This window comes from Lygodium microphyllum, chromosome 27, assembly GCF_053477565.2.
Source record: "Lygodium microphyllum isolate KBCC chromosome 27, Lygodium_microphyllum_v1.1.10, whole genome shotgun sequence".
NCBI classification, from domain to species: Eukaryota; Viridiplantae; Streptophyta; class Polypodiopsida; order Schizaeales; family Lygodiaceae; genus Lygodium; species Lygodium microphyllum.
In genome coordinates this window covers 92,464,936-92,476,732 of record NC_141161.1, presented here as the reverse complement: position 1 = coordinate 92,476,732, position 11,797 = coordinate 92,464,936, and positions in this window count along the sequence as shown.

Genomic DNA, 11,797 nt, shown 5'->3' with positions numbered 1-11,797 from the left:
TTTAGCTATTTAATTACCTAACACATTTACTTGGACATGTATCAATCAGCTTCCTTGATTAGCCCGTTAGGCACTGGTTCCTTCACGTAACCATATCACTTGACATAGAAAAGCAATGAGAAAAAAGTTTATTTTTTTACAGGTTATCATATTTTTCTTTGAAATACATAAAGTCCAGCCCGTAGGCTTATCCACAATCCACCCAAAGGTTATCCAGCAATCCACACGGATCACTAATCCAAGTTTTCGCCCGTCAACTAGTATGCGGGCCTCAGGATCCAATCCTGAGTCACGTTAGCCTCTTGTGCAGGGCCCGAAAGGCGAGGGATTTACGGCCAAAGCCCCCCTGGCACGCAAGCATCCTCCTCTCCAAGTAGTGCTTAACGGAGAGACCTCTCGCGGTGGGTTTGGTCCATCTTCCTGGCGCAGTTAACAACCCCCTTGGTTAGGGTCAGGCAGGCAGTTGGGGGTAACTGAAGCTGCCTCTCCCTTCAGGCCTTCAACCTAAAGTATTATATATTCATTTATCTTTTAATTCATTGATCAAACAAAGCCAAACAATGCTCTTAAATCTATAACAAGCACAAACATATCCATTGGTTGTTTTTGTTGGCAAACTACTAAGGAATGAATCCTTCCTCTCGAATGCGTTCAGCACTCGATCCAGGATGACTTGCGACTTGGCAATATCCCCTATGTCCTGGGTTAGGGCATACCCTACTAACCCGACTTGGTCAAATCTTAAGTTCATAGATTATTTTGGTTTATCGGCTGGTCTTTTGCTTCCAAACAATTATCTTTACTCAAGAAAGATACTATATTAGGATGATTATTTATCCTCTTGCAAGATAACTTGCGTAAGGACCTGCCAACCTCATTGCGAGAATTGGCCATTCCCTTGTGATCCAAACACAAGATCATACGACTCCGCACTTGTTGCACAAGTGTCACATCGACTATGAGACTATTCTACTCATCAAATGGAGTCACGAAACAATCTGTTCCCGATTAAATTAGGCTGATGTCGTTAGTCCTAGGGTTCCAAGTTCCATCTTGTAAGATTCTTAGGGACAAACCCTAGATCACTTCCCAAATATGTTTCACTGTCCCTACATTCGGTGAATGTGGGCAAGTATTTAGGGTATAGGAGTTTCAGTTTTAGCAATACGTACGATTAGGTCACGTATTAATTCCTAGTGAATTTCTTGGAATTTAACTCATCTTAAACGAGTACTCTGCGGTTTAGGTGTTTAGGTTTATGCCAATTTGTTTAACTCTTGAAGATAATTACGTTATCATTTCCATAAACACATGACTCGTTGTCTACACGTAAATTGATTTTCAACCCTAACTTATCAATTTAAGGTTACGCATAGGTTAGGTTAATTCCAACTAATCTTCCTATAACTTGCGAATAAAATTCACGCTAAACAAGCAACCTTTTACTAATAATTTATGCAGTTGACAAACGATAATTGCCTAGAGTTATGCATCATAAGAATCATTTCATGTCTTGCACTTTCCTAAGGATTCCTAGCACTTCCCATGATGACTCATTGCGAAGAAGATATTGCTTAATAATGCGACATGCAGTTTATACTTCCATGTTTAAACAAAGTACGCTATCTGAATTCTGTTTTTGTAAATATGGACTAAATGCATATCAATTTTCTAAAGCATTTAAGATGAAAAAAGCATCCTTATTTTCCAACAATTACCCTCGCACGATTATAACAATACCAAATAAAAATTAGGAAGGAAAACCTGGACTTGTGGTGAGATGTCCCCGTGGATGCTATGAGATGATCCTCCTGCGGTTGTGCCTTGGGCTTTCTTAGGAGGCATCACAAATGCAGCCTTGCCGTGGTGGATGAAACTTTGCAACTCCTTTTTGAAATTCCACCATAGCTCCCTTTGCGATAACTTGCACCGTCTGTCGAAAGCGGTTTTAGAAGGCTTCCTCCTTGAAGTAGGGATTTCGAAAAAGGGGGTGTTTCAAAATCTATTGCGAATAAGGCCCATTAAAGCCATGGGAAAGGCTTAATGGCCTTTTAAAGACTCACACGAATGGCGAATAAAAGGTTTAGAAACCCTTACGAGGGATTTTGTATGGGGAAAGAAGGTGTCCCAAAAAAAACCCTTAACATCCTCTTTTCTTTTACATGTGGGGGAGAAAAAACAAGGTATGAAAAGGGCTAAAAACATTATTTTTTTTTCATGCGGGAAAAAAAAACTAAGAGGGCCCTTAGGGGGATTTGAGATATGGGGGAAGAAAGATAATGGCTTTTAAGGTGAGAGCTTTTGAGGGGGTGAGAAAGGGCCTAAAGGTCCAAGGGGGAAATTTGAGGGGGAAGGAAAAAGGGCTAAGGGGGGGCCCTTAGGGGGGAAATTCTAGGGGGGGTAAAAGGGTAGCCTTAAAGGCTATGGGAAAGGGGGCCTAAGGGGGTCCTTAAGGGGGATTTAAAAACACGGGGGATAAAAAGGACCTTTTAAGGTCAAACCTTTTTTGGGGAGGGAAAGGGCGCCTATAAAGCTCCAAGGGGGAAATTTGAGGGGGTAGTATTAAGGTCGCAGGAGGGTGCCTTTAATGGCAATTCAGGTAGGGGGAAAAGACTTTGAATAGGCCCACATGAAGGGGGGCTTATCAAGGCAATTGGGAGCTTCCTCAAGAAGCTTCCAAAGCTTTAGAGGATCTTAGTGGAGCCACGTGGAAGGGAGGTGGCTCCCCTTTTCGCAGCATGGCGACGACTAGGGCCTTTGGCGGTGTGCGGACTGATGTGGCGGCTCACGTCTCCATCTTCAGCAGCGGCACAGGGCGGCAACCTCTTTAACCTCTCCTTTAGTATGCTGATGTAGAGAGTGCTCTACCCATGGAAGAAATGAATCGGTAGAACAATGCATCTAGTAAGTCTTCCAGTGCTTTGCATACTAGAGAGAGATCACAACAGAAAGGGAAATCTGATAGCAAGGGACACAGTAAATCACGTAATAAGGATGCTGAATGCCTTTATTGTGGCAAGAAGGGTCACTTCAAACATGACTCCTATAAATGCAAGAAAGAGAGTCAGCCTGCTAAGAAGAGCAGTGTAAAGATTAAAGAGGTGAATGTAGTTAGCCATGAGAGCGATAGTTGGAATGATGGACTCTTTATCTCTTCATGTTTCAGTGCACATGCTTTGATAGCCGATACATGCATACTTGGATTTTGGATTCAGGTGCCTCTTTTCATGTCACCCCTCACCGTGAGTAGTTTACAAACTATACAGGAGGTCGACATGGTGTTGTCCATCTTGGGAACAATCATGCATGTGACATTGCAGGAATTGGTAGTGTGCAACTGTAGTTCTAGCATGGATCTATCTTCACTCTTCAGAATGTAAGGCATGTACCTTAGCTCAAGAAGACCTTAATTAGTACTTGATAGCTAGATGATGATGGATTTCACACCACCTTTGGCGATAGGAAATGGAAGATCTGGAGAGGATCTAGGGTTATTTCCAAAGGCTCAAAGAGTGATACTTTGTATCCTCTCCATGTATCTAGTGTGCATGACCATGTTGTTTCCATGACCAAGCAGCCAAGTGTTTCCTTATGGCATGGCCGGTTAGGACACATGAGCCAAATAAGAATGAAAGTACTTTCTCGTTTGGGTTACTTTCCTTGTCTTTGTTATGCTAAATTTCAACACTATGATAATTGTGTTTATGACAAGCATGTGCAAACATCTCATAAAAAATTCTATTTCATTGAAATCTTTGCCTCTAGAGTTAGTACATTCTAATGTATGCCAGATGCCAGGGTTATCTCTAGGAGGAAAGAAATACTTTGTCACATTTTTTGATGATGCTACTCAGAAGGTATGGCTTTACCCTATTTGTAGCAAGGATGAAGTGTTTGACAAGTTTTAGAAATTCCTAACATTGGTTGAGAACTAGACTGATAAGATACTTAAGTGTCTTCACTCTGACAATGGTGGGGAGTATGTGTCCAAAAGCCTTTCAATTATTTTGTGACATTAAGGGGATAAAGAGGCAACTCACTTCCCCTCATAATCCACCCTAAAATGGAGTTGCAAAGCATATGAATTGGACCATACAGGATAAGGTCCGTGCGATGTTGTCTCATGCTGCATTACCTCATGGCTTTTGGGAAGAGCTGCTATGACAACCATTCATCTGATTAACAAGTCACCGAATAGGTCTTTGGGGGGAAGAGTCCCTCAAAAAGATTGGTCAGGCAAGCCACCTTCTTATGCTCATTTGTGAGTGTTTGGTTGTGCGGATTTTGTGCACATACGGAAATAAGAATGCAATAAAATTGAACCAGAGTCCTGTAAATGCATATTCCTAGGATACGCAAAGACAAAACACATAAAGATGAGGTATCATTTCATCAAATAGGTACTTGACAGCAAGAGCATTGAGCTAGTCAAGGTGCACACTAATGATAATCCTGCAGACCTTCTCACAAAGGTCTTCCAGTAGAGAGGTTCGCCCATTTCTGAGAGATGATGGATATTGGATAGATATAGTTTTTTCAACTTTGTACATACTTAGACTTAGCTGATTCTTTTCCTCTATCTTTGGGCACATTACCTTTAGGAGGGAGGTTGTTCAATAAAGGACACTGCCCGTGTCTACCCGTAAGGGCCAGGTTGTACATAGAACATATACCTATCTAAAATCATTATTGAGGTACACTCTTTAGTACCACAAATAGTGTGTCTCTATCTCTTCTCTCTCTCAACCTGCATCTCTACATAGAAGCTCTATTGTAGTTGACTAAACACTTACGCCTCATAGACCTCTACTTTTTAATAGTCCTCCATTTGGCAATCCCAATGTCATTCATTGCAATGTGGGTCAAGTCAACGAGGCACTTGGTTGAAGCTGGTTCTCCATTTTTGGTGAGAATGTGATTTCTAATTTCTTACAAGCGTGGCCTAGTCCTAGTATATCCACCCACCAAGTAGTGCGCATTAGCATGCACACTTTGTAGCATAGCCATGGAGAGGTCAACTATTGCTTCCTCATATAGAATCAAATACTCTGTATACCCAATAGCTACTCTCATAGTAGAGTCCTTTGTCTTTGCCAAATTTGTTGTGGGGAGAAATGGACCATTCTCTTGTTGAGCTACAAACCATGAGCTCTAGTAGGATGACCAAAACTTCCCACCAAGAAAGCCAAGTCTCAAGGGTTGGCAACTCACCCTCAATTGCATGGCCTTTTCTCCACTATTTCTACAAAAGCATGCTTGCAATTTCTTACTGCAACCTCAAAATCTACATCTATCCATGTTTGACAAAGCATTTTGTGCTCCTCATGGAAAGGTGCTGTACAGAATGCTTTGTGTGTTTCACCATACTTTCTTCCCAATGAAAGAAGCAATATCTCTCCTTCTGAGGCTGAGGCTTGCCTTTAGAATAAAATACATGCACATTATTTCTATTGGCCCTAGCTTCATCTTCCATGAAACCCCTAAACTCTAGTTTCTCATAACCATTTTCCAATAGCACATCATTCAACATCCTCCTAAATTCTTTTTGAGAATTCTTATTCTCAACTTTGAACTCCATGTCACAATGGTTAGCAACTCCTGAAGAAATGGATCATAAACATGAGCCCACATGGTTGACGACGTTGCCACATGATGCACATGGTCAAAGTGGAGCCACGTCTTGCAAATTACCACCTAGCCGCATTTGATTCACAAGATCCACACCACTAGCTGAGCCCAGTGTCAACATCTTGAAGACATGTGGCTCTCGGGTAAATTACTCATGATTATATGTGTGCATCAAGTGAGTTCAAAAAAATGTATTTTTAAAATACCATTTTTATACATTTTTTACATACAAAAGGGTGTAATATAAAAGTGTTATTTACAGATTGAATAGAAAGGGGTTATGTTGTATTCAAGAAAAAATCATAGATAAGGATATTTATAAATAAGCCTTGAACACACGCGATGTATAGAGTATACATATAGTAACTTCCTCGAGATGTGGCTACGTATTTGGGCCTTACTGACTAGGAAAAATAATACTATGTATGAAAGCGTAACCAATCTTATTCTTCAAATCTAGGATTGCCTCAAGCCCTTTGTAGCTCTCCCCACTCATTGTCCTAACCTCTTTAATACATCGTTCTAACCTCATCTAGGATTGCACACTCTAGAATTCAATAGGGAGATTAGTAAATTTTGGCTGAAGCCCAATGAGGTCAAAGACACTCAATGAAGCTGCCGAGGAGGCCTCTACTTGTGGAACAACTTTGAGTCTTGGTTCAACATCCTTATCCTCCGTGGCCAGGATATTTTTGGTTGCCAAATGTATCTTATAGAAATATGTACTCTCTCAGATTTTAGTGTGATGAAAAGCAAAGAAAATGGAATCCCTGAAACCTCAAAGTGCTTAATGATTTCATGTCTTTCTACTTCAATGAGTCTATAAATGGAGTTGTTGGGGGTAAAGGTGCCTCCGCCTAGCCGCCCATGTATTACTACACTGACAGTCACCGCCATTGCACACTGCAGGTGGCGGGCGCTCGCCACCGTCACTTTATTCTTTATTCTTTTAGTGACAGTTTGAATAAAGGAAGGCCCGGTCACACATTGTGACTGTTGGAGCTCCCATTTCTTGTCTCTCTCTTTCTTGCTCTTGCTCTCCCGCCATAGCTCTCGAGTGCAAGCTTCGATCCTTCTCACATATCAACTGGTATCAGAGCTCAGCTTCCTGACTCTTGAGCTTGGTTCGTGGCATTCTCAGCTTTCCATCGACTGCCCACTCGCATTGGGTCTCCTTCCCGGCCGCCATATCCGACTCCTTCGAGCTCCCGTCACTCCCCGACTTCCCAAGCACCTTCCCGGCATTGTTGGGCACCTTCAGAGCATTACATCAGAGGTATTGCTTCATTCTCCATAGGGTTTTGTATTGTTTTCAGGTCACACAAGCTGTAAACATTTTGGGGCAGCCACCATTGAAGCTCCCTTGCTTCATATCTACATTGCCCTTGATCAAGACCCCTTGAGACTTGTTGTGTGCCCCCTTGGGCACCTACTTGAGCCCCTCCTCCACCCCATTTATGCCACGTGGGTTGCAGGCCACCCAAGATAGTAGCACATTATTTGCGCCTAATTCTAGACTGGTCTCCATCTGCATCATAGAGTGCTACTCAAGCTCCAGGCCATTGGGCACTTAAACAGGCTTCATTTGAGGCATTTGCACATGCTTTGATGCTTGGTATCGAAGGTTTGAGCATTGACATTTCTTATGGTCTGATTTAGAACTATTTTGGGACTGTCATGATAGTTCACATGTAGTTTATAATAGTGCTACAGTAACATTTGATGTTTATGCTTGCCCGATATTGTCATTTGATGCCGGGTTGGTCCCGTATGATGCCTACATGTTAGGGGAATGTATGCCTATCGTTTGGCAACCATTTGGAGCTGATTTTGCATGTTGAAATTTCTCAGTTTATACAATCATTCTTGGCTGTAATAAAAGCGGGCTGAAGCTATTACACATGCCTTCGGTTATGCCTATTGGTTCTGGCCTATGTCTTCGATATATGCCATGAAGTATTGATCTTCAGGGTACGACTTCGAGCTTGGATTTCAATCCGGATGCTTTTGGAAGAGCTTTGACATTACGCACTCATTAACATGGTTCATGCTTGACAGTGGTATATGCTTTGACAGTGATGCTCTTTGGGTTTTTGCATACTCGTTGCCTATGGCTTGTTGATGCTCATGTCCCGGTTGATTACCCTATGCATACGTTGAGCTTGAGTGCTCATTGAAGCTCTACCCTGGATGCATTTTGGATTATCTGGAGTTGTCTTGGATGTTACTTGGCTTGTCAGAGTTTGGATTGGGATGTACTTGATGTCTTACATGATTATGGATACTACATATGGATGCTCTACCGCCTACATGTTTGGGATGTATTATTGATGTATTGTCTTGGAATTATGTCATTGGCACTATGTCTTGCCTTGGTTTGAACTCTTGAGCTCGTACATATAGCCTTTATGCCAATGGTAGCATTCTTGAATGCTTATCAGACATTGAGCAGGAGGTGCTTTTATGCATTGAGCAGTTACATGCTATTGAGCAGTTACAGACACTTGAGACTTTGGGATTTCTTACCCTTTGGGATGATGCATGGTTTATATGTCTTGGTTCATTGTATGCTTATGAGCTAAGTCTCAGATTTGGATCCCTATTTTTGTGAGCTGACACCTACTTGTGTCAAGTTTTAGTAGTGGCAGGAACACTTTGCCCCGTTGACTGGGGGTGTGCCTACTCACTGGTAGATATCTGTATGACATGTTTGGGTATTGTATTCATGCTTATCGACTGTCATATGTCTATGTTATGCGCGCATGATGCCGGCTTTGGTCTTGGCAGTATCTGATTGACTTGGGATCCGATTTTGCCACTGTTAGCTCTCATCAACTGAAATCTGTAATTTATTACAGCAAGCATATATGTATGGATTGACATGGATTTTTCATGCTGAAATATCCTAAAATGATGTACTTTCACTAGTATTTGGTGGGCAGCAGCTTTGGTTACACTTTTCTCGCCATTTTCTCTCGATTTTGGTGATTTTTTTGTCATTTTCTACAGTAAACAACAAGCAATTTTGAACTGTCTACAGTCTTCTAGCCTGTATTATGGCGAGTTCATCCATTGATTTTGCTATTTTCAATATCATTACGCTTGATGGTACGAATTACTCTTATTGGAAGAGCCAAATTTGGCAGGTGTTGGTGTAGAAATCGTAGATCAAACCTTTGAGTTTGAGTGGGCATCCGCCTACAACTATGCTAGATAAGGAATGACTCGAGCTTGATGAGTTATGCAAGTCCACTATTGTATTATCTCTCACAAAATAGGTTCACTACAATGTATTTGAGGAAGAACAGAGTGCATGGCAGTTGTGGGGTAAAATCAAGAATCTCTATGACAAGAAAAGTCCAGCGAGTCAGATGTATTGGCTGAAGCAGATTATGGATCTGCACATGAAGGAGAATGTGACCATGTCTGCTCACTTGAGCCAGTTCCATGCTATACTCAAGAACTTGACTTCTCAAGACATCACTTTTGCAGAGAATGTCACTCCTCTTTTCTTGCTTAGTACTCTTAATGAGTCATGTGACCATGTCTGCTCACTTGAGCCAGTTCCATGCTATACTCAAGAACTTGACTTCTCAAGACATCACTTTTGCAGAGAATGTCACTCCTCTTTTCTTGCTTAGTACTCTTAATGAGTCATGGGATGTATTCTGCACTGCATTATGTGCCTCTACTGCTACCTTGAAATTATCTGATGTTGAGAGTGCTCTTCTGTAGGAAGAGGTAAACCATAAGAATTTGGATGCCTCTTGTGTGTCGCATGCTATGATAGTTAGAGGTAGGAATGATGGATATGGAAAGCATGGCAGTGGCAGTGGCCGTGGACGGGATTCTCAGAAATCTCGGTCCAAGTCTCGTGGAAAGTCACGTAGCAAATCCCGTGGCAAAAATGCAGATGTTACTTGTCACCATTGTGGGAAAAGGGCTATATTAGGCTACAATGCCATGAACTGCGCAATGAAAGGCGCAAATATAAGGGGAAAGACAAAGTGTAGGATAAGTCTTTTGATCTCAGCATAGTGCCTACAAAGTCTAGTGTTAAAATTGAAGAGATCAATGTTATGCAGCCTAAGGATGTTGATGATGATGATTATATCCTTGCAGCTTCTTCTAGTGCTTCGTAGATGATAGAGATACACTCTATGTATGCACAGTGTTGGCTCTTGGACTCAGATGCATCCTTTCATGTCACACCTTGCCGAGAGTGGTTTCATTCATACCGTATTGTTTTCGGGTTCTGTGCGCTTGGGTGATGACAGCTCTCTTGATATTGTGGGCATTGGTAATGTTAGGCTGCAGTTTCCTTCTGGCAGCAGTTTTGTTATGTAAGATGTATGTCATGTACTTGCTTTGACACGCAGTCTCCTATCAGCTGGATAGCTTGATGACGGAGGATATCATATATGTTTTGGAGACTTTGCATGGAAGATCACTCATGGCAAACTTGTGATTGCGAGAGGTGCCAAGGCTGGCAGCCTCTATCCCTTGATTGTATCAGCTTCTTTCCTTGATCATGTTTTGTCTGTGGGTTCTATCCCACATGTATCTCTTTGGCATGCCCGTTTGGGCCATATATCTTTGAAGGGAATGAAAATGCTTTCTGGTTTGCAGTACTTACTGCCCCTTGATTATGCATGTTTTGATTCATGTGAGCATTGTCTTTATGGCAAGCAGACTAGGTCTACGCATAAAAAGTCTGGTAAGCCACGCATGACTGAGCCCTTGGCATTGGTACATTCGGATGTTTGTGAGCCCACGCCTTGTCAATCTATGGGTGGTGCCAATTATTTTGTTACATTCATAGATGATTCTTCACGGAAAGTTTGGGCTTATCCCATTAAGCTGAAATTCGATGTCTTGGCTATGTTTCAACGATGGCTTGCATTGGTTGAGAACCAGTCTAGGTATAGGCTAAAATGCCTAAGGACAGATAATGGGGGTGAGTATGTCTCACATGCTTTTGAGCAGTTATGTGATGAGAGGGGTATTAAGCGTCAGTTGACCGCCCCCTACACCCCCCCCAGAGAATGGTTAGGCTGAGCAGATGAATAGAACCATCCAGGAGCATGTACATAGTATGCTTAGCCACGCAGGCCTACCACCGAGCTTTTGGGCTGAGGCAATTAGTATATCTGTGCATATCATAAACAGATCACCTTCTAGTGGTTTGGATTTCTAGGTTGCCGAGGAGGTATGGATTGGAAAACCTCCCTCTTATCCGCATCTCCGTATCTTTGGATGTGAGGCCTTTTTCCATGTGCCCAGGGACAAGAGAAGTAAGCTGGATCCTAAGAGTGTGAGATGCATTTTCCTTGGTTATGGGGATGCAGGCGAGATGGGTTAATGTCTCTGGGATCCGCAGGCGTGGAAAGTCATCCGCAGTCATGATGTAGTCTTCCATGAAGACAAGATGCATAGGCAGCCTGAGAAAGTTGATGAGATCTGTAGGGTCATATTTCAGGAGGAGCCGAGAGCTCCCGCACAGCCAATTGGACAGCCTACAGCTGCAGTAGATGCTCATGGTCAAGGTGTTGGACGGGCAGCTGGGCAGGCAGCAGAGCTTGCCGTGAGACGATCTACTAGAGATAGATGTCCATCTGATAGATTTCAGCCCTCGATGCATTATTTCTTGGTTACAGATGCAGGCGAGCCTTTCACTTATGATGAGGCTATGCACAGGGGTGACAGTCACTCCTGGGAGAGGGCTATATAGTCTGAGATAGACTCATTGCATAAGAATGACACTTGGGATTTGGTTTCCTTGCCTACGGGCAAGAAGGCTTTGCCATGCAAGTGGGTGTACAAGCTGAAAAATACCCCTAGACACCCCAATCCGGCATACAAGGCTAGATTGGTAGCAAAGGGTTTTAAGTAAGAGCATAGTGTGGACTTTGATGAGGTCTTTTCTCTTGTGGTTAAGATTACCACCCTGCGCTTAGTCTTGGCTTTCGTTGCTCAGCTTGACTTGGATTTATACCAGATGGATGTCAAGATGGCTTTCTTGCATGGGGACTTGCATGATGAGATTTATATGGAGCAGCCTAAGGGCTTTGCAAAACCTGGGAGGGAGCACCTAGTGTGCAAATTGAAGAAAAGTCTTTATGGCTTGAAACAGGCACCTAGGGAGTAGTATCATAAGTTTGATGCCTTT